Genomic DNA, 27,706 nt, shown 5'->3' on the forward strand with positions numbered 1-27,706 from the left:
TAGGTTGCAAGACGCGGGTCTCACACTTAGATTAGACAAATGCAAATTGGGGGTTGAGACGATTGAATACCTTGGACATCTTGTTTCCAGCTCTGTTATCAAACCTAAGCCTTCGTTGGTAGAAGCTATTTCAAATCTAAAATTCCCCAGTAACAAAGATGAGTTGGTTAAGTTTCTTGGGAAGTCAGAATTTTATAATAAGTTTGTTCCAGGTTTTGCCCAGAAAACTGAAAAGTTGAGAAGTTTACTAAAAAAGGGACAAGAATGTGTTTGGGACAAAGGTTGTTGTGAAGAATACAATCTTATCAAGAGTTGTCTCAATAATGCACAAAACCTTGCCAGCTTTGACCCCACCAAGGATTCCTATATCATGACCGATGCCAGTTGCAAAGGCATTGGAGCTGTTCTGTTACAAAAAGGTGAAGAGGTTGACAACACCATACTCTTCATTTCAAGACCTCTTAGGGGTGCCGAAGAAAATTATTCGGTGGTGGAAAAAGAGGCTCTAGCTGTTTATTGGGCAGTTCATAAATTAAAGAAATTTGTCTGGGGGAAAAGATTTTCTGTTATTTCTGACCACAAACCTCTCAAGGAAGTTTTTGAAAAAAAGGGCATAGATTGCATCTCACACAGGATAAGGAAATGGGTTGTCGCTCTACAAGATTTTGAGTTTGGTGTGTCTTATTTACCCGGGTCTAACAACATACTAGCCGACTGTTTGTCCAGACTTACGGGCGAAGCCATCTCTGAACAACATGATGACTTCTCCTTGTGTGATGAGGACTTGTCAGAAGATTTAAAGGTTTGTGTGGTCACCGAGGGTGTCATTACGGAAGATGAGTGGATAAGTGAGTTAAGTTCCGATTCTGATCTTCAGCAAGTCATTACATATGTTCGTGATGGGTGATGTCTGAAGAAAGATTGCAATGACTATGTGAGAACCTTCTGGACTGTGAAGGATCCGTTGTCTTTAGTGGATGGAGTCTTAATGAGATGTAGTAGACTGGTTCCTCCAATTAATTTGAGACATAAGATAATCGACTTTTCACACTCTAGTCACATGGGCATTGCGAAAACCAAAACAAGAGTCAGGGAAATCTATTGGTGGCCTGCCATGGACACTGAGATTGAAAGAACTGTGAGAGATTGTCCGCAATGCTCTATGAGCGATAAAATACTTAAGTATAGAACACAACCTATGGTTATCAGGAAACAATCCTCTGGGTCTTGGACAGATGTCTCTTTAGACATTTTGTGCCCTGTCAAAGTTGGCAGTCAAGACAGGTATGTCATTGTGTGCGTGGACATGTTTTCTAGGTGGCCGTTTATCAAAATTGTGAATAAGGTAGATTCTTCTTCTATTGTCACCTTTTTGGATGATCTGTTTTCTAGTGAGGGTCTACCTAACTCAGTACTCACCGATAATGGTGTACAATTCATTTCTGGCCTGTTTGAGAGTTTTCTGAAGGAGAGAGGCATTCTACACAAGCGTGCCTCAGTTTATCATCCAGAAAGCAATGGTATTGTAGAGAGATTCATCAAGGTTCTGAAAGAAACTATGCAGTTGGCTTTGGTCTCCAGCTACAATTGGGAAGAAGCCATCAAAAAGAAAGTGTGTGAGTATAGGTTTACTGCACATTCTTCGACAGGCATGTCACCCTTTGTATTGTTCAAAGGAAGGTCTCCTTGCACCCCTCTCAAACCTTCTTGAGTTGCCTCTAAACTTGGGGTTAATGAAACTCTTAGTGGTGACTGGAAGGAGAAGGAATTGGGTAAGGTGGTGAAAAGGAAGAATGAGTACGACATAAGGAAAGCTGTTAAAAAAACAGTTGTACGTGTGGGAGATGTTGTGAGGATTAAATTGCCAGAAAGGAAGTTTGGCATTTCGAAATTCAGCCAACCGATTAAGATTATTAAACTTTTAGGCAATGCTGTTAAGACACAAGATCATAAGATATGGAATCTCAGCAGAATAGCTGTGTGTTACTCCAAGAATATTGAAGATAATGTTTCTTGTTGTCCTCCAGTACCTCCAACTTCTGGTCCTGCAAGAAGATCTACAAGAGAAAGGTTAATTCCTTCTCGCCTCATGGATTGAACTCTTTTTATTGTGGTTCCTGTTTCTGTGCTTCTTTTTCTTGTAGGTCCCCCCACATCTTTCTCTTTAGTTCTATAATTATTGATAAGAGGGAGGTCTTGTGGTATCCTCCACTTTCCTTGTATGTCCTATTCCTGCCCTGCTGTGTTTCATTCCTGTTCCATCCTAGAATGTGCCTCTTTCAAGATTCCCCATCTTCCCTGAGTCAGTTGCCTGCTAGTCTCTGGAGGATGAGGTCCCTATTCTGATGTACTACATTAAACGTCTTCAAACCCTACTCTACCTGTCTGGACTTCATTGATTGGTCTACACTACACATGGCATGTGGCCTGAAACGTTTTTTGTTGTGTGCTCTATGAGTTAATGAGAATAGTCTAGCGAGTGTCCCCAGATTTCCTAATTTAGGTCTTGCTTTTGATGCTAATGGATCTTGGGTAGAAAATGATAGGTACAGAAATACTAAATGTAAGCAAATTAAATATGCTCATTATTTAATGTCTGTAAGGTAGTGGGGGGCACGCCGATTTCTTCACTCATATGCTCCAATTGCCAGTTATGGTAGTGGAGTATGGGGTAATAGAGAATGCGGAGGATTGTAAGAAGAGGAGAACCGCTTTTACACCCATCTCCTCTCCCTTCCCCTATCAACCTCCTAAATCTTTTGTTATGAAGAATTGGCTTTGCCTTATCTTGGGGACTTTATTGGGATGGGTCCACTTTTGTTTTGGCTCTTAATATGGAATAACCCCCAGGCTTCTTTCAGTCACAACATAATGACTGATTGTGTTTGGAGTGAATGAATGGGGCTTTTATATCCCCTGGCTTTAAGCAGGCTTTTGGTGGTCTGGGCAAACCTGCCTTATTTAATAACCCTCTCTAAAAATGTAAGATTGATACTCTGTGAAATGATTATTCGTGGAAAGATGTTATGCTATGGGGGAAAGTCTGGAATTAAGCCAACCGTTAGTCAGGAATTATATCCCCCTAAAAACCAACCCAAGCCCTGAATCACATCTATTTCATGTGTATAACAATTTAAAAAGAGCCTTATTGTTAAAATTTAGAGCTGGGACTATATGTTATATGCTATGCTTCCCGAGGGGATATTTGGGAACCTTGAAAGGAGAAAATGTTCCTGTGAGAATGTGTCTCTTTAATTTTTACTGCACTTTGTGATATTTTATAAATTGTATAAATCTTTTAGAGCCCAATATTTATTACCTCTTTTTAGGATTCACAATTTTAAGCAATGCAGAGTTGCTCTCCGCTTTTTACAACTGCTACCTAGCACTAATGTATGATTTAGAATCGGTAGTTTTCTAAAAGTAGCTGTTTCAATCATAAGAACCAGAATTTCTAGGTTTTTATGTTTCTGTGTTTATTATTGTTCACCATTTTTGGTGTATTTTATATATTTATATTTATATGTATTCTGTATGCTATCTTTTACGATTGTCTTTGATGTTTGAATAAATAAACTGAACTGAACTGAACTAGTGGTTAGGTCAATGAATTCCAGGCAATAGTAGTATTATGTGCTATAACACATCCCAATATAGTTGAGATTTAGGATTGCAAACATATGAACACTTTGTAATGTACAGTAACTATAAGATTTTTTAAAGTGTTATTTTTTTCAAGTAATGACCTTGATGTTTTGGGGGTATGTGTGTGCATCTGTGTGTCTGGCTCAACCTTCTCAGGATATTTTATGAGCTAGGCCTTGACTGCAGGATCAAGTTATTACAGATATTCCATGAGGCTATGGGGTGCAATATTCCAGCACCCAAAGTCCTAGTTATTAGGGAACATAGCTGTCTCAGCTTTGATACAGAGAGGTAGTCCCAACAACTACAGGATTGAGGAAAGGCTCGACTAAAAGAAACTACTAACTTCCTGGACTCAACGAAGATCCTAGGACGAGGGGGTGGATCAGCTTCAATTCCCTTGTGTCTATTTGCAGAAAATTCAAATCAGGGGGTGTTGTGGCCCATGCTACAAAGTGCAATGGTAGGTATGTGTGTCGATCCTAGACTTAGCAGGGCCTCTGCTGAACAGATTTGATATTTTCCAGCAGAGACATCCAAGTATTGAAGAATAACGAGGCCCCACTATTCGGATTGCAAGTTCAACAGAAACGTATATAATGTACTTTTGATTATAGAAACAATAACATCAACCCTCAGAGGGTGTTTTTGTTTGAGGACAGAGAGTCAAAAGAATATGTTAGAACACTACATGGAATATGTAGAATTTACTGTGCAATAAACGCCTGATGTTGTCAAAATAACTTCTTTCCACCAAATTTCATTAGATCTTCCCTACGTATTGAGCCTTTTTACTTAAAAATTCATTTTCGTGATTGTGATGTATTTTTTTGTCATTGCTTTATGATACGCTTTGCATGTTCATTCAGGCTCGGGGCAGGAGAGGCCGCCGCCCCTCCTTTATGAATTATCCCTAGAGAAGAGCGTATTGCCACAGGCTTTCCACTTCAAAGCGCTGTAAATACCAAGAGTAATTGTTTATCTCTTGCAATTTATTGCAAAATCATCTCCACCCCCTTAGTCTGATAGCTTCCACACCGTGACTGTCAGTAAATGGAATATTTAACTGAACGCCTTTGAACCATTGCCAGAAGCCCAGTTTACAATTTCTTAGTTATTATGCCTCATATAAAAGGCTATTTTCTGGTAAACAAAAGGCGCCGGTTTCTGCTGGATCCAATAACTGGAGAGGAATGCATGAGCTGTCTAATGGGCTCCATGAAAGACGTTTTATGCTATGAATTAAATTCCCCTCGAAGGGTGTGCAGTGCTTTTCATTGGGTTAATGCACCGAACCTTTCCCAAGCAGAACACCAAAGCAGCGCTGAGCCTGGCTCATGCGAAGAATTAATTATCACTTCACTGCCGAAGAGTTTCCACCTTGAGGAAGATGATGCGACGTGCTGAGCAGGAGGTACCAGAGGCTTTATGATGGAATTTAGTCCATGAAATGTTTTTTATATGTCTCCTGTCCCCGTCTTTCCTTGTTTTGTCTTCTGTCAAGCCCTGGACACAGAGGTTGATGGGACGCTGTGAGCGTATCCCTCCTCTAGAAAAGTAACTCTATCCTGGAAGACTTCCCATGAGGCTGTCACATCTGGAGACCATTTTGTGGAAAAAAGATAACATAAGGTTACAAATAATTGTCCCCATAATGGAGAATAAACATGCAAATCCTTGAATACCAAGTCCTTTTCCGGATTGTTATCCCTTTCCAAGGGATAATTCTGCTCCTGGTTCCCACCTGCACTAAGAGACCGATTACAATGCGGCCCGTAAAGGCTCCGACCGCAGGGCTGCATCGTAATGGACCACTAAGGTTTCCTTTCCGACTGTCTCTTTATGAAGGAGGCGTTCAGAAAGGAAACCGGCCGGTCATTCCGGCTGGCTTCCAATGGGCTTGGAAAGCCCTTATGCCAATCGGAAGCTGGCTAGTAATCTGAAAGTGGGGCCTTTCCGCCCTTGGGATTACGATGGATGGTTTCCGACATGGTTTCTGTGCCAGCCTGTCTGGAATGAAAACCATGTCAGAAAACGTGTTTTGGGGCCCCCGTCAGGGTCCCCTTTGGCGTACGGCCTCCAGTTGGAGGCCGAGGGGACAGGTATGGTGCCCCCCTGTTGATCCCTGAACCTTGTGGTAGGCACCTTCCTCAATGGGAGCTTGTGTTATGGCTAGTTTACGGCCATAACACAATCTCCCATTGAGGAAAGGGAGCATGTGACTGAACAGTGTAAGGTTGCATCGTAATGAGTTGATCGGGACCGACGAACCGGGTGTCGTCAGTCCCAGGACTGCGCCGGTGTCGGGCGGAAGCATTTCCATCCAACATCAAAATAAGCCCCTAAGTATTTTGTAAATGGAAGCGGGATGGGGGATGAGGACAGCGGGGTGGGGGTCACAAGGGTTTCCAGAGCCTGTCCAGCCTAAGGTCTAACTGTGGAAAGCATTGTATGCTTCCTCATGCTGTTGGAAGGGTTTCGATGGGAGCCGGGCTGTGCGCCTGCCCACAGTCAATGATCGGACCTACATGTGATTTTACAGGGTGTTAATTCAGCAGCAGCTAAAGTAAGGTCAAGTGTTCCCACACCCTGAAATTCCAGGTTTGGGAACACTGGGCCAGCTGTGTTGTGGCGGAGTAAAATGCCAACATTTGTAAAGCGCACAGCTATCTCCGACGGAGGTGTTCCTGCGCTGGGGGCCATCGGGAAGATTAAGCAAGCTATTGCCCAGAGTCACATGGTGCTGGGCTAACCTGCTGCCAGAGCCAAGGTTCTAACCTTGAGCCCTGGGTTCCGGAGTCAGGCACCCTGGCCGCTGCGCCACACCTCTTCCACATGTGGAACCCGATCCAGGCACAACACTGTCTGGCAGTAATCAAGTCCATAGTTTTCTTTGGTGCGACCAGGGTCTTTCCTTGCAGCCATGAGCATACAAATGCCATATGCTGCCTCGACACAAAAGAAACCTCTGTCAGAGTTTGTGAATCATTCTCCAGTGACAGTCAGGTGGAAATGCATTGAGTCCTACGTAGTCGTCTTTTAATCAAGGTGCTTCAAATAGTTCCCACCTGTAGCATCTGGGAATCCATAGTTACTCAACAACCTGGACCGACGTGTTTAGTGAACAGTCCTTCAACCCTTGGGATATCTTTATTAGGGGTGGGCGGACATTTCCGTTCCGCCCACGTAATGTACGGAAATTTGCACTTTCCGCCTTCCACAAAGAAGGCGGAAAAACAGGGCAAATTGCCACACATTCGCGGGCGGAACGGAAGTTATCCGCCCGCCCGCCTCCTGCTTCCCGCCCGCCTCCCGCCCGCCTTATTAAGTTATATTTACAGGCTACAAATAAACTTAAATAAAACTTACCTTATTGCGCTGCAAACTTCTCCATCGCAGCTTCTTCCAAAGAAGAAGCCGCGATGGAGAAGTTTGCAGCGCAATAAGGTAAGTTTTTTTAAAGTTTATTTGTAGCCTGTAAATATAATTTAATAGGGCTGGAGGCGGGCGGGAGTCAGGCGGGAAGCGGGAGGTGGGCGGGCTCGCGAAACGGAAATATCGCGGAGAGGCACGGAGATTGGTTCAATCTCCGTGCCACTCCACGATAGTCCCTACCGCGACTTCCTCCCACCCCTAATCTTTATACTTCAGAGCTTGAAGCAAAATGCGCTGAACTAAATGACTGATCTAAATATGAAATAACCCTTTGTGTTACTTAATATGCTTTGCTGTAGCCCTGGCCACAGCTAGGTCGCCACATTATAGCTGTTCTGTGTTTGAGGGATCTTGGAAGACTCCTATCAGCCGCGTAGCTAGGGGGGTGCGGTGGGGGCGGTCCGCCCCAGGCGGCACTATTCTGAGGGCGGCGGTCACGGCAGTGGCCCATTGCACGGCCTTTATCATTTATTTGAGGTCACTACTGTCAGTGAGTGTCCTCAAATAAATGATAAAGGCCGCCGCAATGGGCCACTGCCGCGGCCGCGCGTGCGCCGGCGCCTGTGACTCCTGTGTGCTAAAATATGTATCCTTGTTTTAGCCCTGTTGACTGCATTACTTGAAATACCCGCCCTCCCGCCTGCGGCGTGGATATCACGTCACAGACTCACTGACCAATACTATGGAGACCCGGGCAGTGGTTACGTTGCGGCTGTGACCTCAGGTCCTGGTCTGGAAGGAAGTGAGGTCGGATATCCAAGAAGCCGCGGGACCGACTGGAGGGCTTGCTGTCCGCGTCCTGCGTCATTAGCGCTACTACAGAGTGTACACTGTGCTTCACTGACCGAGATTGATCCTGCATGATGCACTGGCCTTTGAATGTATTGGTAAATTCAATGCAGTGATATGGGGCAACTTTTTCTCTAAGCACATGATGGTACTGCTTGTGCCTGGGAGCTGCATTGAATCAAACCACCATTCGGCTTTAGTTCACGTGGTCTGTCACAACAGCGCGTAACCTCGTTAAAAAATGCCACATCCTATCGGAGTAGCAGAGGCGGTGGGCGGGAGCCTTGTTGCTTCTCGCCAGTAGAGTTCCTCTGACCTGTGCAGCATTTGTTTCCCCACGCTTGGCCTCAGCTCTTCCCCCGCATTTGATGTGATTAATGGCAGGACCGACCCCGCGACCAGCATTGAGAGCGGCCCCACCGTGAACCAAGACATCTGGGGACTGACTCTCTCGCATCGTGGAAATGCTGGGCTCAGCTTCAGGTAGAGTGGTGGCAGGCCGAGCAGGGTGGGGGAGGATAGCGGCCAGGGGTGATGCCAAGGTCGGATTGGGATCACAATTCGGCCCGGGCACTGACGAAAAAAGTGGCCCACATTCAAGGGGCGTGGCCCATATTTCAGGGGCGTGGCCCAAATTCAAGGGGCGTGCCCTTTCATGAAACACCATTTGCACAGACAAGGAATGAAAGTGGGAGGATACTGTTCTTGCACAGGACACAGGGCCAAGGTGACAATGGCCTACATGCTGAGCAACTAAAAAAAATAGCAAGGCCCCTTTCTGTCACAAAATTATTCCAGCCCTCCAGCACAGGAGCACCTGAAAAGCAGCAAAGCCCCTGCTATTACTAACCTACTTATTCCTCCCCAGACCTTCAGCTCAGGAGCACATGAACAGAGGTAAGGCCCCTGCAATTAGTAAATTAATCAGCCCTCCAGGCCTCGGGAAAATGTCCTGGCAGGGGAGCACAAAACACAGCTTTCTGGGTCATCCCAGGTAGCCAGGGGGGAGGCTGACGTGAAGCTGGAGCATGGGAAGTGCCTTCCCAGTGTGTTCCGGCAGTTTGAGTGTTTACCATTTACTGTAGTATTACCCTTGTACCTGTGTATGGTACCCTTTTGTAACTTGCACACATCACTTTTCTCTGGTATCACACTGTATGCTACCTCTCACTTTTGTTTGCTTTAGATACTTGCACAAGTGCCACCATTGCCTACGTAACGTTTGTTCTTGTGCTGGAGTGTCTGCCATTTATTGCAGTATTATACCTCTACTTGTACTTTGTACGCTTTTGTAACCTGCACACATATCACTTTTTCCTCCTGTAATGTACCGATTGCTACCTCATGTATTTTGGTTGCTCACTATTGTCACTTTTGATTCATGTAACTTAACGTTTGCTTTTGTAATTTGTCCACTTGTAATTTTTCTCCTCATGTATTATTGCTGTTCCTAGTGTGAAGCGCTCTGACAACTTTGGGTAAAGTCCGCGCTATATAAAATCGCATAAATAAATAAATAAAATAAAAAGAATTCCAAACATCACCTGGCCCCCACAGCAAGACCCATTCTTCCTCGCCCACTATGCCCTGAATGTGAAGGGCTGTGGGCGAGGTGTTAAGACTAACACCGTTTCTGGGCTGCATGGGCCCCAGGGGGGCCGAGGTGAAAATGGCTCAAAGGCCTGAGAAACACCTGGCCCCCAGGGAGGCCGATTCTTGCAAACAATCACCCCTCCCCAGCCCAGCCTCAGCTTGATTGCTTGGCAGGGCAGGGGTGAAGGAGAGGCCACAGCTGACAATCGCTGTCCGGCCGCACAGCGAGGCTGCTTGCATTTTATCTGTCTGTCTCCGTGCACTCTGTGGGCCGTTTTTTTTCTCCCCTTTCCTAGTCCACTCTCTGTGGACTGGGACAGGGGAGAAAAAAAAACGGCCCACAGAGGGCACTGAGGCACCGGCCCTTCGGCCCATGCCCGAATGCCCGCCTTGCCAATCCGCCCCTGGGTGATGCCCGTTAAGTGTTGTTCAGGTGTGCTGGTTGAGAGGGAGGACTCGGCTGTGTATTTTAAGCTATGAACCTTCCAACGCTTCTTGAAATAACAATTACAGCACCTGTTGCAGTACCTCAGCATTAAGCTTGCCTAATCAATACCCGGAGGTGCTGCTGTCAAGTTAGCGTGTTTACTACTGACTTTTGGGTGTCGTCTCTATGTCATGAGGTCAGCAACTGAGAGCTAAACTCATCTGTGCCGCTAGCTGCATTGAGCGCGGGGCTGACCACTTTGGGGTAATGATTTATTTAGTTTTGGCCTGAGAGTAGTCATAGTTTGTTAAATAACTACACTTCCTGGCTGCCGACTCAGCTTCGATGTTTTCCTGCCTCAGCCTGTGCCCCTGTCCAACCTTGGTGTATGTCTACCTTATGTGCACAGAACTTTAATACATAACTGCTTCTGAAAAACTTGTTTAATATCATGGTTACTCATTCGTTTAACACTATGATCTAGTGGTTACAAGAGGCCACAAGTGCTTTCAATAGCTGGTGCTTTGCAGTAGTTTTAAAACCTTGTAAGGGTTTCTTGTTGGTCAAATGGGTGTAATTTCTAATATTTATGTTGTCCTAATATGTTTCATTTCTTGATCTTTACTCTTGAGAAAGTGTCACTCATAGTCCATGAAATGTCACTCATAATTACACTACAATTATGAAACTGTCACACATAGCAAGCTGAAACCTTGGCAGCTATGGGCACACCGGTGTGCAGCTTTGCTGCTGAACCTGAAATTAATCATGCCCGGGCAGCATGGTTCGCCCCGGGAGTCAGTGGGGCCCCGAGGAGGCCTGGCCGTGCAGAATTGCCGCTCATAGAGTGAGGTAATTGCATCTCTTGATATCATCTGTAGCACGATAACAATATATGGTCATCCTTTTTAGAAATCCTTTTTTTAAGTATTTTTTTTATTTATTTGCATTATGCTGCACTTTCCGAAGGTGAATCCTTGTTCCTTGCCATAAACAACCCTCTTTGATTTCTGTTCCTCCTTGTTATCTTGAACAAACAAGAACTGTAGGCATTATTTTAACTGAGCATGGAATTCATTTACTTTACATGTGCACCAACAGTGTTTATAAATTGTTTTTTTATTCATTTTTAATGCATTTGATCTTTGATGTATATTTTATATGTATTCATGTGTACTGTCTGTACTTTTGAGGTCATATTGACCGAAATAAAGTTTTTTTAAATTGAATTGTATCTCTCACTCTGCAAGTTTTTAATTAAAGATATGCTTGCCTTTTAAAATAGCAGCATCTAGTATCTTCACCTGCCTGCTCTAGATGTAGTATTGTAGTCACTCACAGCCGGTGTCTGACTCCATTCGACCTCATGACAAGTTAGCTGAAGATTTTTAAACACTTTTTATTTATTTTAATTGTAAGGTCAGATGAAACACTATTAATTGTGTTGATTATCGTGGATGACAGTAATATACACTTTCGTCAACCACGTCCTTGCAAAGATATGAGAGAAACACATCCCTATCTTCCGGTCCGGTCAGAAATACATGACTTGAAGCATTGTCTTTAACGGAGCCGGTCTTAAACTTTAACCACCTCTTAGCGCTTATAGGTGAACAAACAAAAAGGGTGTTAAAAAACTCTGTGCTCCGCTCAGATGATTCAAGGTCCCTTACTTAAACCCATAGCATGTTATCAATTTATTTTAGTTAACCCTTTCCCCTTTTTACCAATCTCTCCACAGTAATACACAAGTCTACGTTCCTATTAAATTCTTGAATTATTGGCAGTGCGCCAGAGATAGGGGACAAGGGTTGTGCACAAGCTGTGATGTTATGAGTGCGATGTCACAAACAGGGTAGGTAGAACTGATGTAAGTTTTGGGTTTCCTTCTGCTTTTCCTTCAGCGGCGTAGCTAGGTGGGGGCGGTCCACCCCAGACAGCACTATTTTGGGGAGGAGGGCTGTCTAAACCTGGACCGTGTCATGTGTGCGCATGTAACTCGCATGAACGAGGTAACTATTAGCGGCGATACTACGTGTCTCTCGGACCTCTTTCAGGTGCTTGCCGTCCTTTTTCCCCAGCACCCCCCCAGGGGGGTGGCAATCTGAAGGTTAGCCCCGGGCGCCACAAGCTCTAGCTACGCCTCTGACTCCTGTATTCTGTATGTGAAAGGGAAGCTTGCCCTGGGGTCTTCTGTATTCTGCCCTGCGTGAGAGAAAAGCCTCCCCTGTTGGTGCATTACCTGCCCTGCATTTGAGGGAAGCTTGCACTGCTCCTTCTGCACTTCTTGCCTGTGCATGCATTCTGTGAGTGGCAGAGAGCAGGGTCCTGTTGAGAGCCATCATTTAGCTGACATGTGCAGGTTGCTAGCAATGCTGCCTGCACCACATGTCCTCTCTATGGGACGTATGTACGAGGAAGTGACAGAGTGAGGCATTAGCCCTCATGGCTTAACGCCTCACTCCTCCACTTCAGAAGTGCAAGGCTGCACCATATTTACAAAGATATGGCGTAGCCTTGCGTTTCCCCCTGCGCTGGTGCTACACTTAGCAGGGTAGCGCCAACACAGGCACCCTTGCACCATAGTGCAAGGGTGTCTGCGTGCAGGGGAAAGATTGTTTATGTCCCCCTCCCACCGGAATGGAGATGGAAGCTTGATCCACACTGGTATAGCATGCACTGTACTGGCTAAGCGAAGGAAGCTTGACCCACACTGGTATAGCATGCACTGTACCTGCAATGAGAAGGAAGGTTGATCCACACTGGTGTAGCATGCCCTGTACCTGCATCGAGAAGGAAGCTTGCTACGGATGCTATACACACTCTATGTCAACTGGCCATCTGAGGCCGGCCGGAAGCATTGCCCCCTGGGATCTATTATTAAGAAATAAAATGCAGCAGCTCCGTATAGATTTTTGCTGTTTGTCTTGAGCTTTATAATTGACAATTAAATGGCTGAGAACAAGTGCCTCCGGAAGAGAGGGATTTACCCGGCTGTTGTGCTGATCAGAACATTTTTCCTGTTGATTTCATCTTTCACAGACTCCTACATAACCCTAGCAGTGCCCCTCAAAGCTTTTAATTTTCAGCGACCCATTGTTGTCCAAAATAATGATCCGAACAGGAGCACGGGGCTTGTTCTGTCGCAGTGTGGATGGGGATGTTTTTAATGAAAAGCTCTCCCTGCATCCCAGGGGAGGTAAGGCATCCCACACATCTTGAGCCATGCTCAGGCGTCACTGCCCTTCCATTTCAAGACATTTTAAAATGAAACCTAACATTTTTTATCCACCATCAGAGGTGTTTGATAACAGCACCCGTGCTTACCAGGGCGGTAGCGTGTTGCTGCCGGAAGCCAGGCCAAGGATCCTCGGGGCATATTACCAACGATTAGCGATATTTATCGCTAACTAGGCTTAGCAACAAATTTTTTGTCGCTAAGCATCGCCGGAAATTATCGCTGAGATAACGTGCTATTAGCAACGTTTATCTCCAAAGCGATACATTTTCCGGCGATAGTGTGAATATCGCTGAGAATACAGCGATATTCACGCATTAGCGACAAAATGCTCTTAGCCATGTTATCCACCTCCCATTGGATAACATGGCTAAGAACTGGTCAGAGCAGGCGTTAGTTTTTGGCGATTGAGGGAATATTTCCATTGCTACGCCTGCCTAGCTAATAGGCGATAGCGACGTTAGCGACTGCTTTCAGTCGCTAAGAGGTTGGGTACGTCCACTTTGCATGTCATTAGCGATAAATATCGCTGACATGCAAAGCGGGACCCAAACCGCTCACTATCGCCTAAAGCACTGCTGATGGCGACAGCTTGCTAATAGAGCAATAGAATTATCGCCGCTTAACGGCCGAAAACGCCGCTAAAGCGGCGATAATTGCCTATCGCCCTGTCTGGTAATATGCCCCCTTGTGTTTTTGTGGCATGGCAGATTTAAAGGGAGTTTTTTCAGTTACAGAAAGACATGGACTGCTTTGCAGACAAGAGCTTATTTCATAAAAATAAATAAATATGTGGTAGGGCCCAATTTTTAATTGGGAGCCTGCCACCAGCACTTCTAAATGCCAGGGCTAATTAGCTTTCATTTCACATCATGCCTCCCTACCACCCCCTGCCCTTCCTGGCTCTTTACCTCACTCAGGCAGGTTCTTTCCATCCCTGCTGTCTCTCTTTATCACTGCTTTTCTTTGATTCTCTTCCTTCCTCTTTATTTCGTTTTGCCATTCTGTCTCTTGCTTTGGGTCAAAGTCTGATAAGGAAAAATAAGTCCAGGTGCCCAATGGCTGAAACAACCGGCGCAAATGAAGCAATGCAGGTGGTCCTGCCATCACATTCACGAATATGGACCTTTGTGCTACCTGTAAGGGCAGGCGCGGCCGGCACAGGTAAGAGCGGTGGGGCAGATGGGGGCGGGGCGGAGTGGGGGGGAGTCAACAGAGGACGGGATAGATGATATTAAATGAAAAATAAATAAAACCACTTGCCTTGCGGTCGCCGCATCGCCCAGTCGGCATGATTCAGTCATGATAAACCTTCCATCGGAACAGTTGCGCCTCGGGGCTCAATTGCCATCACCCCACTATCACTAATTGATCCTTAAATGAGTGAGGCCCTCTAGATTCTGTGCTGAGCGATTGCCCTTTAAGCAGGAGTGATTGAGCCAAGATAAATTATCGGATACCTTCAGTACCTCCATGGATCCTCTTAGGACCCTTCTTTGGAGTCTCTGTTCAAATGACCTTCTTCCCACCCTGAGGTTGCCCCAATTCTGTCTTACTTGTGTTTCATGTTGGGATGTCTGTACCTTCTTGGAAGTACACCATTAATTGACGCCTAGAAGTTTGGATTCACCGGGCTTCGGAATCCCTTTACTTATCGCCAACTGTTGTGTTTTGCATGTCCTGATGATGACCTCAAGTCATGAAGATTGAAACGCTGTCGACGTTCTCAAGCAAGAATTTGGGCTTTTGAATTATGACATGATTTTATATCTTTCTCCAACTGTATTGATTCAGGCACAATTTTCCTTTTTTTTCACTTGTTTCACTTGTACCGTTTATTTGTTCCCACAAGCACAAAGTGTTCACCATTTCAGTTTTTGTTTTATTAAAAAACTGATTGGATTCTGCATTAAATTATATTTTTGGTACTATTTTGTTTTCATTTGAGTTGTATGATAATATCAGAACTTTTTTAATTAAATGTGCATGAAATCTAAGTAACCCCTAAAACATTTTCCCATTATTGACTCCCATTGAGACTTTGATACTTGTTACTATGGCCGGGTCTGGTGGCTCAGTGGACTAATGCGTCTACTGCAGGGGCCTGTGTTCGACCTCATGGTCACAGGTTCAAATCCCGGCGGGTCCACTCAGCCTTTCATCCATTTGCGGTCGATAAAATGAGTACCATTGAGTTGGGTAACAACAAACATCTGTTATTTCAGCGCCAAGATGTCCGTAGTGGTGAACGTGCGCTTTACAAATACTTATGTTATGTTATGTTACTAGTATTTTTTAAATGCGGCACCTCCCTCCGTTTTGAAAATGTTGGAAAGTGGCGTTACACAGTGCTCCGGCTTTATCTTGTAAATAGCCTCCTTTGTTTAGGTGGAAAATTAAGTATATACAATATATGTGTGAATATATATGATTTTAAGAGCCTTAATTATTCACAATGCATTCCCCAAAAATATTTTAGGACACCTGTGTAAAAAGACTGAACGCAGACATGGTTCATTGAAAAAAACTCTTTAACAGACTTTTTTTAACCTGTTAGACCTGAGAGCGTAGGGCCGGCTCTAGGGCGTTTCAACCGGTGCCACTGCACAGGGCGCTGACTTCAGAAGGCGCCGTGTTTAATTCCTTTCTTCCAGCAATTTTCAGGCAGCAAAAAAATGCCAAGATAACTGATGATTAATAAACCTGCTGGAGAGAGATTGAAGTTTTGTCAAGTGGAAGTTGTCACTCATCTAAAGTAGGACAGGTTGGGTTAATGTGCCTGCTACAAAAAAAATTGTACTATGCAGATCATAAAGTGCATATAATGTTGCTAGCACACTGGGTTACTGCTTTTGTGAGAGATCATTTTATTACTTGCAGTTTATACGTTAAAATTCTAATATAGAACAGCGATCTATTAACTGCCCTCAAAGAGCTGCATGAAAACTGCAAGGTATAGGTTACAGAGTTAGGATATTTCCCCCGTCTTTCCCAATTCTAGTGTTATAAAAAGGGTTCATTGAGCATAAATATTTAATATTAGTAAACACAATCCCCAACCATGGTGCTACATTTTAAAATCTGAGTTTGTGCTTCTCCAGACTTAAACTATGCTGTCTGTCAGTATGGATGTCACGTGATTCCTACACCTTGGAGTCCTGTGTTTTATGTAACATTTCCTATACGCTGATTTACACATGTATGATTCATTGTGTCTGTGTAATGAGTGTGTGATGTACAGCACTCTGACACCCTACATTGGTTTGAGTATTGCTATAAAACAAAAGAAATGCATGTGAGAGAGAGTGGTTATGGAGACTTAAGGGTGATGGTAAGGGTGATGGTAAGGGAATCAGCGGAGAAGGTCATTAGGGGGCTCCGACAAACATTGTTGCACAGGGCGACACCTGCTCTAAAGCAGAGCATACAACAGTTCCAATAGTTTGAGCCCTATTTATTTGTGCATACCACTCTGAGAATAAAGGAATACGTGATGATTTTCAGTTTTTCAGACTCAAGGCACCTGCAACAAACTGATATAAAAACAAATCTTCTCTCTATTTAACTGTATGGTAAACACAAGTAATATTATTAACTGATCTGTTGAACTGTCTATTTCTATCAAAGAGTTTATAAACCTAGATTTTTTCCAGAAAACGGGCACTTTCATACCATATGCCATCAAACACAGATAAAAGTATTTTGACGCTTAAAACAAATTGATGAAACATTAGGATGACATTTTCTAAACTTAGGTGCATAATAAATAAGCCATCTTGCATAACAAGTAATTCTCCTGAAATGTGCGCCTCAAAATGTTTCATAAACAATTTTAGAGATCTCCAACCATATTCTATAGGTTATAGACATTCCCATCTCTTTTAACCTATTTCTTAAAGTGCTCCTCTAGTAGAGTAGTATGCAAGTTTTACTTAATGGGTTTAAATGAGTACCCTTAAACAACGTTATTTGTCTACATAAAGGGTATTTACAATTTCGATTGTGTAGGATTTTGTACTGTCAAAATGAGACTCCTGAAAAGTTATTGGGCCCAATTACAACTTTGGCGGTAAGAGAGTGGGACCGCCATGCTGCCACCCTGCACCCACACCACCAAAGCCATGTGAAGCCAGATTATGAGTTTTCTCGTATCTGGCAGGCGGTTCTTTGGCAGTCCCACGGAGGTGCCTATGAAAAAGCCACTGCAATGAGAACACCAAAGACAGTTCCTGCACGGCATGGACTTTTCAGTCCATGCCGTGCAGGAACTGGGGTTCATGCAGACAGGGGGCATGTTGCGCCCCCCTGCATGCACCCTCATGCACAGGGGACACAGGGGGCCCAGTAGAAACCCCTTTCTTTCCGCATGCCAGAATTTTCATGGCTGGCTCACCACCATGAAAAGTCTGGCAGTGGGGAAAGTCGTAATATGCTTGGTGGTGCCGCAGCGGCACCACCAAGCATATTGCCTCCCCAGACCACTGTGCCATTGATGATCCCTGGCGGTTGCGGCGGTCCCATTGTGGTCCAGCCACTGAAGTGGTTGGATGGCCAGGGCGGCGGTGACAGCAAAACCACCATGAGTGTGGCAGTCCTATGGACAGCCAACTCATAATCTAGCCCATAATCTGATAAAAAGTAAAAAAAAAATACAATTGGTGGTTGATATTGAAGGACCATGTCTCAACAGTGTGCGAAACCTGCTTCTCTACCATGCACCTACTGGAAAAAGCATTTTCATGGCTTTCACTGGCCTTCAGGAAAAGTTCATTACAATCCTCAATCATTAGTAGCTTGGACTGCATAAAATGCTTTGCTTTTAGCAGCCAATGAAACACTGATGTTTAAATTACTGTCTGTATAGCACACAGTGGCCGATTATTATGTAATGTTCCTTCGAGTTCTCCCTCCGCCCCTATCTTGAGTTCTCTGCACTGGTTGCCAATCAGCAAGCGTGTGCTATTCAAGTTATGTTCTCTCACCACAAAGAACTGACTGGGAAAGGCACAATCTATTTGCAAAGTAGGCTGAGCCATCACTGTCCTGTGAGATTGCTAAAATCAAAGGACAAAGTCTTACTTCTTCCTCCTCAAATTCGTACTTCGAGATTTGTCGGGAAGTCCTTCTCGTACCTAGCTCCTTTTTATTGGAGCAAACTGCCCTTACACATTTGATCATGTACAGAGCTGGCCAAATTTTAAAAACTTTTAAAGACATGGCTGTTTTAATTTGCCTGCCAATCCTGATTCAGTAGAGAGCCGAGAAATACCTTCGGGTATAATTCATTGCCCTATACCAAGTAACATAACAAAACATATTGCACTGTTTCTTTTTATTTTGTCCCACAGCACTATTTCTTTCCATTTTTAAACATCCCCCTTTAGTTTTAGACCATAATTTTGAGGTTCTCAAAGGGTTATAATTTCACGCATTTTGGGAAAAATATAATGTCCCTTGAGCAACAATACATTATTTCACGAGTCTTGTTCCTAGCTTATTTGGGATATTTTATAAAACAATGACAACTAAAGCTCTGATTCCTCACATATCAAATGTAGTATTGTATTATTGTAAGGTCTAGGGAGTGTGTTACTATTCTTACTCGTTAAAAGATTAGCTGGGAGAGAAAAGTAGTGGGATTTAAAGCTAAGCAAAAGTAAAACTCCGTGTTTATTTATTTATTTTCATTTTAGAACTTTTAAGCCAAGGTTGAAGCCCTTGCTATATAAAATTAGAGACTAGTTTTTCTACTGGTGCAATAAAAACTTCGATGTAATTTACAGGGGACATTAGTAGAAAAAAAGGCCTGGGAAAATAAACATTTTAACTAGCACAGTCAGTCCCATAGAACTATAAGAGGCCGAGATTGCTATCTAGAAAATAGATTTTCAATTTTCTTTTTCACTGTGAGTTCATTTAAATCGAATAAATCAACATAATTTTAGTTCTAAATATCTTATTTCCTGATTCAGGGCGTAATTTACCTGCAGATTGTGTGGCAGGCATTCAGCAGCTGCATTAAATAAAAATATATCTGCTTTATGTTTGTTTATCCAAGGCAAGCCACCGTGGCACTTGTTTCCTTGAGATTGGATTACTGCAATGCACTGTATGTAGGTCTAAACAAGAGCCTCATCCATCGCTTGCAGATAGTGCAAAATGCTGCGGCCAAGCTGGTCCTCAACCTTCCCAGGCTTTCTTCAGCATCATTGGCCAGGAAAAATCTACATTGGCTGCCTATCCAGTCTAGGATTTCCTTTAACCCCTTTAGAGCTTGTAAATAAACCTCCCCAGTGCTGCGCTGTCCATTGGAACTAGTGCTGAATGGACGTCCAACGGTCGTGCGCAGCACTGGGGAGGTAGTGGCCGTGACGACCGTTGGCCGACGGCAGCAATTAAGGGGTTAAGATCCTTTGTCTCGCCCATGGGGCTATGTATGGCTCTGGTTCAGAGGGGAAACATCCTTTACAACGGAACCGTTACAACGCGGTACCGTTACAACGCAGGATTTACAACGAAAGTCGTTACAACGACTTTCGCTGGAGGGCGCTCTAGGATAGGGGATAGTTTAATTTAATATTCAACACCTTCGCTACTATCCACGGGGGACTGGAGTTGGAATAGTAAATTAAACTATTCACTATCCAGCGCCCCCCAACGCAAGTCGTTGTAACGACTTGCGTTGTTAAATCTGCGTCGTAAAGGTACGCGTTGTAACGGTACACGTTGTACCGTCGTACATCCGTTCAGAGGGTATCAGGTCCCTCCTCCACCCTTATGCCCCCATTAGAGCCCTCCACTCATCAAATAAAAATCTTCTCCTAGTTCCTAGATTTGCAAAAGCAAGATGGGGAGGTAGAACGTCTTCCACCCTGGTACCCAAGCTCTGGAATTCCCTCCCCCCAGAACTGGCAGGACAACCATCTCTTGCGCTTTTTCGTAAAGCATTGAAAACTTGGTTCGTTGTAGAGGCTTACTCGTTGACGTGCACCTGGAGAATTTAGACTATTTGACCTGATTGGCGCCTTGATGCCCTTGGGCTAAGTTGCCCGGTACAAGTCTCCCTTCATTTATTCATTCATTCATCCTATAACCAGAGTTATTTGAAAATTCTTGTATCGAATCTAGAACATTCTTAATATTATTACTATCAGCCTGTAAAATCAAAATGTCCACAAACAATTTTTATTTAGATACATTTCTATTTAGACATATAGGGGCTTATTCACAAGCCCCTTGTGCCGATCTTGCGTCACTTTTAATATGAGAAAAAGTGACGTACCGGCGGTGCAAGCGGCTTGTAAATAAGCCCAATAATGAATAGACAGACATATCCTATCCTAAATGAATTTTAATAGTCACTGGCTCTATGAATAGAGCGAAAGGCACCCAGGCCATAGGGAAACACTGACACCCTGAAGGATCCCCCTAGTGATTCTAACTTTTCCAGCTTTCACCAAGTTATCTATTATAGTGGTGAAAGCTTTTGATCCCCGTTTTTTCAAGGTTTGAGTAAACTGGGAAGGCATGCCAAATATCTTAAATTACAAAGAATGTGTCCCAATTTACTAAGCTGCATCTGCGGCCGTGCAGGTAAGTGTGGTGTGGGGGGGGGGGATTTGACAAATGACGATGAGGGACAATTATTTATTTATTTATTTTTCCATAGCGGTCATCTGTCCAATCCCCCTTTACATGGCCCCACCAACCGCTGTCCTTACTTGCACAAGCCGCGGCTGCTAAGCTGGCCACTGGTGAAAGATGCCTGCTGTTTGTAAATGTGAAATTGAAATAGAAGAAAATTCAAATGATTTTATGGGATCCATATAAACATAAAGTTAAGTTAATTCTCCTGTTTAATTAGCTCCCATTTCAAAGTGTTACATTGATACACAGGAGGCATCTTGCTCCCATGCCATCTTTATAACGGAACAACACAGACATTTTTGTAAGTGGTAGAAATTTAGGGGCTGATTCACAAACGGCCACTGCACCTAGGCCCGGGAGGTCGCACTCGTTGCAGAGGCCCCGCAGTTGTAGTCGGGACCTCGCACTCGCGATGGGGCTTCCACAATGGGTAATTGCAGTATGGAGGTCCCACTACGAGTGCGGGACCCCCGCAATAACTGTGGAGCCTGCACCATGAGTGAGGAATCCAATGTTCCATATTATGCACATTTTTGCAGAACATGTTTCTGCACTTTACATTACTCCCATCTAAAAACGGTGACAGTGACACATATGATGAAAGGTATTTCTTGTGCCACAAGTACATACAATACAGTCTCTCATTCACCCATGCACCTATATCCAATTCAAATGTACACATGTTTATACACCCTCAAAGACCACAATCTCACTGACACACATGGCTGCCCTGTCATAGGAAGCCTAGTCAAAGTATTTCGTTCAAACCATAGTATCTGTCTCTATGAACATTAAGCTTATATTCAATGAAGCTGGGCGTGGGGTGTCTGGTAACACCACGAAAGTGGCTTGGCCTTCAGTAGCTCATGGGGAATTCTCACTGATCCAGAAATGGTTGGAGACCCCGGCCTTAGGTTAACCATAATAGAGTCTTTACAAGCTTGAAACAATGGAAACAGCTAACCATAAGCATGTTTTGGCTTAACAGCATCCTTCATAGGGTTCTAGATGGTTGAACACCCATGGCTGTCTTCTCTGTGTTTAGTCCTGTTGACTACAAACAAGAGATGCACTTAGGCCACTGAATGCTACCTTCTCAGGAGACGCACATGAGTTCTGTTGGGCCCATTGGCTCTAGTGCTGCTGAGCATACTCGTGCTACCAGTGTCCACACTTATCTGCTTGGTTATACCGATCAAAATTAGATCTGACAAGTCATATACAGAGTCCTTCAGGGAATATTGTGCATTATCATGTGTTTTGACAGCTTTAGGCACTTGGCTTCTCATTTTGTAGCTAGAATATGCTGGGTTGTTCACAAGTTCTTTTGAACAGGCCTATTCCTTGATACAAATTTTCTCTCCCCAGGTGCTTTAGCTTTAGAGGCGTTCATTGTATCCCCCAAGAGCTCGCTTGCTGAGTAACTACCTTCATTTGTCAACAGAATAGCAGAAAGAGAACTGCCTCCTCTATAACATACTATTGCTTTCAAAAATTACTTTAAACATTGCATATAATAGGAAAACCCAACAAAGGCATTTTCATGAGAGCGCAGTCCCGCACCCGGCTCTCCAAGCACCATGCCTTGATCAGACGTCTTCTGCCTTCTTTTCTGTCAGAGATTTCCCCAGGGTCCCAGCGGGCTTCCAACGCCAACTCCACAGTATAATAATGGCGACAATTGGTGGTAGCGTGTCAATGCAGATTGTCCGTGAGCAGGCATCTTCTGAGTTCTCCCTAGGGCCGCAGCAAGATTCAAAAGCCCGCTCTGTAGCGATTGTGGCTTACCTTACTGCACGCTCACCAAATGAATCAGCAATGCCAAGCTCTTGCCCTTAATTCTCTTGATGGCTGAAAGTATAATGGCCAGAAATCACTAATGCAGGACTTTACTACAGCTCAGTCCAGCAGTGCTTGATGCGGTCAAAATCGTAGGAAGCGCAGTGCGGCACACAGAGCCTTGATAGCGGGAGGCAGACCAACTGGTGAGCCGAAACTCAAGGACGTCGGTCAATGGGCCACTCCATCCACCCTGAGGCTCAGTCAAATGGAGAAAAAGTAGGTTGTAAGAGTTTACAGCAAGGCGACATTGGCTATTCTGACAATCTGCAGTCCTGGTCAGGAAAAAGCAGAAATGCCCCCGAAGAGCAATGCTTACCTTCCAGTTGTGCCATATTGTTATTATCCTACGTCCTTCCCTGAGGGGCTTTTGAGGGCGCTGATTTGTTTATGGCTTACTTCAAGTACAAAAGTTGCTTATACATATACTAGATTGTTTAGGGCAGATATATTGACTTTAGGGGTTAGAGAGAGATCTCTTTAACAACAAAACTCTGGCTCAGCTAAAAGGTTAACAGTATTGCTCAAACAAATAATTTCTTAAGTGGCTTTGAGGACTGCGAAAAAAATAGATGAATTACTTATATGTGCTGGACTGCTATTTCACATCAAATGAAATTTTACTTCTAAGCGAATTTGTATTCAGAAATTCGTCACATTTACATAATGTTTAGGATAGTGGCTTTACCTGCAGGACAAAATAATTGGATTGACTAATCTGGTGCCCGACGTGACAATTTGTTATGAGCATCTCCAGTACAGGATGTACCCATGTGCAACTAATCTGTCTGCTCATATTACATTTTCTGAAGATTAATTTGAATTTAAAACCGTTATTTCACAAGTACAATGTAAGGGCAATAGGAGGAGGGTGTTCTATACATCTGCCTCTGTAAAAACATGGTACTGTAATTTTTTTTTTATATATATTGTTAAATGTAAAAGGAATCTACATTGCATTGTTCGATGAATTAGATTGCTGATGATGAAATGATCAGGTACAGCTAAAGGGATGCATACATTTTTTTAACGAATATTTGATATTTCCCTTTTAAATGTCAGAAGTCGCCTCCCACCCCCTAGTTAGGGTGATTGTCTTTGAAAATACAAAAAATGCCAAGGAACCAACAAAGTTAAATGAAACACTGATATTCTAAATTTGAGTTTGGTGGATTGGTACTCCGTCACAAATGTGATTATATCCTAATGCACTTGTAATTAAATGGACAGGATATCCGTCACCTTGGTGACCGAGTACCTGTTCGCCAAACTCTGAATCAGCCCCTTAGATTCATTGATCATTTAACATGATGCTATCTAGTAAAACCAGCTATTCCCAGCTCCTATGGTTCACAAATTATGATCCAAACCAGTTTTACCAACGCACAGAGTATCATAATAAATATTGTAGCTTCTGTCTTTACAATGAATCAGGGCAATGGCAACCTATGGGCAGACTTCACAAAGTCCAGTCTTTGCAAAGTTTGCACCTCTAGACCGACCAAATGTGATGCAGTGCGCGCAACGAAATTAGTTTTATTTATTTAAATGTTTACTTACCTGTAAAACTCCGTAATCCATACATTTTTTCCCCCACTCTGCCCCTCCCCCTGCCCACCGCCCTACAGAAACACCTTCTGCCGACCGCTACTGCACGCTACCCTATTGCTTGTAAGTTTGCAGCTCATCCTGGACCCATTCCTATATAAAGTAGTAGCAGGACTCAAGATTCTACACAAGATAGACTATATGGACAAATTTGAGAACATTGCTCATTTTAACTGAGGTGAAATTTCACGCTCTACCCAACTTAGCACGAGAAGCTTTTCCCTTTTTTCTTTACTAATGTTATTTCGTGAACAGATAACATAATATGCATGTAAGTGTCTTGCCAGCTGTTCAAAGGCATGCATTTTCATGTGGACAATTGTGTTTTTAAAAATAATTTGTACATTATTCAGATCTCTTTCATTTAGTTTCTTGACACTTTACTTGGGTTTGTGAGATTGTCTATAGCATTGATACAGTATCGTACATTCTTTGAAACAGACTTGTAAATCTAAAAACATTTTGGAAAACAATATCATGGCTGCAGAAAACGTCCACTTTAGGCAGATCACATCACAGTGTGAATTGGTTTCCAAATTGATAAACCGCAGAAAAAATTTGCTCCATTGAGTTAACTCCTCTCCTTGGAGTGATTCTGGCTTTTCTGGAATCCTCAAAGAACTCCAGTGGCCATACGATATGGGGTGTTTCTATGCCTGTTTTATGCACCTGCTGGGTGTAGTGTGAATTCACTTAAATTGATGCTTCTATATGTTAGTGGTTTATTTTCAGGCAGCACAGCTCAGAAACAGTGAGCGAGGTTTGCTTCTTTCTGAGAGGTCTTAAAATAAAGTCTTAAAATAAAGCACTACCTCACAGAAATATTGGGTTAAATAAATTAACTTTATTCCTGCAGGCGCCTAAAAGGCGCTCGGCTCTGCAGAGGCCCCAGGAGTACTTCTGCCAGGCAGGTAATTCAAGTCCCTTTAAATCTCTATCTCATTAACAAAAAAAGAGAAACAAAAAAAAATGTATTGGAAACCATAGGCACATTCTCTTTAAATATGGAGAATGCATATGATGTGATCTATTTGCAGGGTGAGACAAGTGGATAGTAATTTGGGAAGAGGGTCTAATTACCAAGAGCAATGGTAGAGACAAATATTAAAACAAGTTTTTAATGATTTCCTTTTACTTTGCATGGGCAATCCGTTTCTTAACAATAGGGTTCTTCATTTCCACATAGATTCCTCTAGATAATCTATGAGAATCATAAGAGTCATTGCATGCCTAACGAAGGGCACACTAGTATCCCTGACCCACAATGCACTTCGAAGTTGGTGTTTCACAACGAGCACTGGTGTCAGTACCTGTCATGCCACATGAAATCAATCTAACACTTCTGAAAACATCTGGAAAGCTTAGTTGCATATTAGCAAGGGTGTTATCGCACTTTAGCGGCACTTTTTGCCTATAAAGCGGCGATTTCTTTATCGCCTAATTACCAAGCTGTCGCTTCCAGGCGATAGCGACCGGTTTGGGGCTCGCTTTGCATGTCAGCGATATTTATAGCTAATGACATGCAAAGTGGGCGTACCCAAACTGGTAGCGACTGAAAGCAGTCACTAACACAGCTTTCGCCTAATAGCAATATCCGCGATGCGATAAAAAAACGCACGCTAATCGCGATTAGCGCCAGGATTTTACACCTGGTAAAAACCTGACTTAGCCATTATAGTCAATGGGAGGTGGATTCTATGGCTAAGTCCCCACCTGCCTATTAGCGAGATTTTCATTAGCGATAGGATTTTTATAGCTGGAAATCTCACATTATAGATGGAATTTGCCGCTATCGCTGGATTTTTTTATCTCATTCGAGATAAACGTTGATAATACTGCGTTATCTCCGCGATAAAATCCAGCGATAGGAGGCAATAAAAAAAATCACTCTAAGCGTGATTTGCGATAATTTTCGCAAGTTGTTGCTAATATGACCCTTAATGCGCTATGTTTACTTGCCCATTTGTGAGCTGCATGTCCTGATGTTAACGAATATATTGATGCCCTAAAGAAGTTCATAGAATGAAACTTGTTAACTTCGGCTGTATCGTTTTTTTTAGGGAAGAGATTGAATAAAGAAGAAATAAAGAATCAGGCTACAAGAGTCATTGTCTGACAATCTGATGTGACACGTTGTCTGAGTGCCTGAGTCCGGATTAATTGTCATTGTTTTTTCTGCTTCTGCAGCAGCATCTCTGGTAGCTGGTGCTGCTCAGGTTGTTTACCCACTTGTTATTTGGGACTCATTCGGATCTGCTCTATTTCTGCCCTAGGTGCTATTCAAGTTGTTGGCAAAAGTACAATATGTATAATTTACTAAGACCTATGTGTTATTTTGTGAGAGTGGTTGGGTGTGCTGTAGGGATTCTTCATTTTTCTCTTGTTTGGAAACAATTGCCCGTTGCTCTGCTAATGTGCTTTTTAGGTCTCAGCTATAGACATCTTTTGTTGTCTGATGACTAGAACTATTGTTGCGAATACACAGAGTGGGCTTTGGGTCGGTCCTCTGCTCATGAGTGGTTGTCTTTATTCATCTCAGTTGTCTCCTCTTGAGTCAGTGACTATCGTCAGCTTATGTTTATCATGCACAAGAGAATTTCTGTCTTCAGGTGCTCTGGTTGGTAGACATGCATCTTTTCATTGCTGACATTGCTTGCATTCAGGGAATTATATTTTTCTTTTCATTTAGGCACTACATGGGAGAGCATTCACTTTCTTGCTTTCTCAGCCATGTGCTGCTATCTTCTTTCATTTTTCCTTAACCCCGCTCAGCCTCCTTTTTGCTTGCCACTTCGCCCTGCTCTTCCATTACTTCCCCAATCCCTTGACATCCAGTTATTTTTTTAACAACCCCCACCCCTGCTGCTACCTCACCCTACCTGCTAGCTCATCCCTACCCCTATTCCACTTCATTATACTTTTTTTTTTGCATTGGCCACGGTATTGGCTGGTGTCCATCTTAACATATGTTTTAAACATTGCAAGATAGCCACCATCAAGCATGCGTGCACAAAAGTGTGGTTTCTGCCCAGAAATGGGTTTGAATTATGTATTACAAACACATTCAAAGATGGCCACCTTTGATTTGTGTGCATCCACCGTGGCCATCTTCGAATGCATTTTTTGAAGCCTTGCAAATGCTTTCAAGGATAACCACCATGGATGGGCACACATCTATAGTGGTCATCTTTCTTTTGTAATGTTTTAATAAACCAACTCAACTATGGACACAACAGCTATGCTGATGAGTGTCTAACACAAAAGAGCATTTTGCTGGCCTATAGGTTTCATTGCCAATGCTCATTCCTTTGCCAATGCTTCACAGTCTCAGCAGGTGTCTGGTCAGAGCTTTAAGTGATGTGAGAAAAGTGTGAGGGGTACTCTAAAAGGGATGAGGCCTATGTCACTAAGGTTGTGGCCTGTGTTTTGGTGCCTCGCTGTGCTTTCTGTTTTTGCATCTAGATATATAACACAAGTGGCATACA

At 43.5% G+C, this 27,706-nt stretch overlaps 1 protein-coding gene across 1 annotated transcript in view; it reads left to right on the forward strand.

Annotated features, from left to right (window-relative positions):
- Positions 1-27,706, forward strand: part of TMEM278 (transmembrane protein 278) — a 413,837-nt gene that overhangs the window by 58,060 nt on the left and 328,071 nt on the right. The window lies entirely within an intron of this gene.

Source organism: Lissotriton helveticus, chromosome 5_1 (genome assembly GCF_964261635.1).
Source record: "Lissotriton helveticus chromosome 5_1, aLisHel1.1, whole genome shotgun sequence".
In the NCBI taxonomy this organism is placed as follows: domain Eukaryota; kingdom Metazoa; phylum Chordata; class Amphibia; order Caudata; family Salamandridae; genus Lissotriton; species Lissotriton helveticus.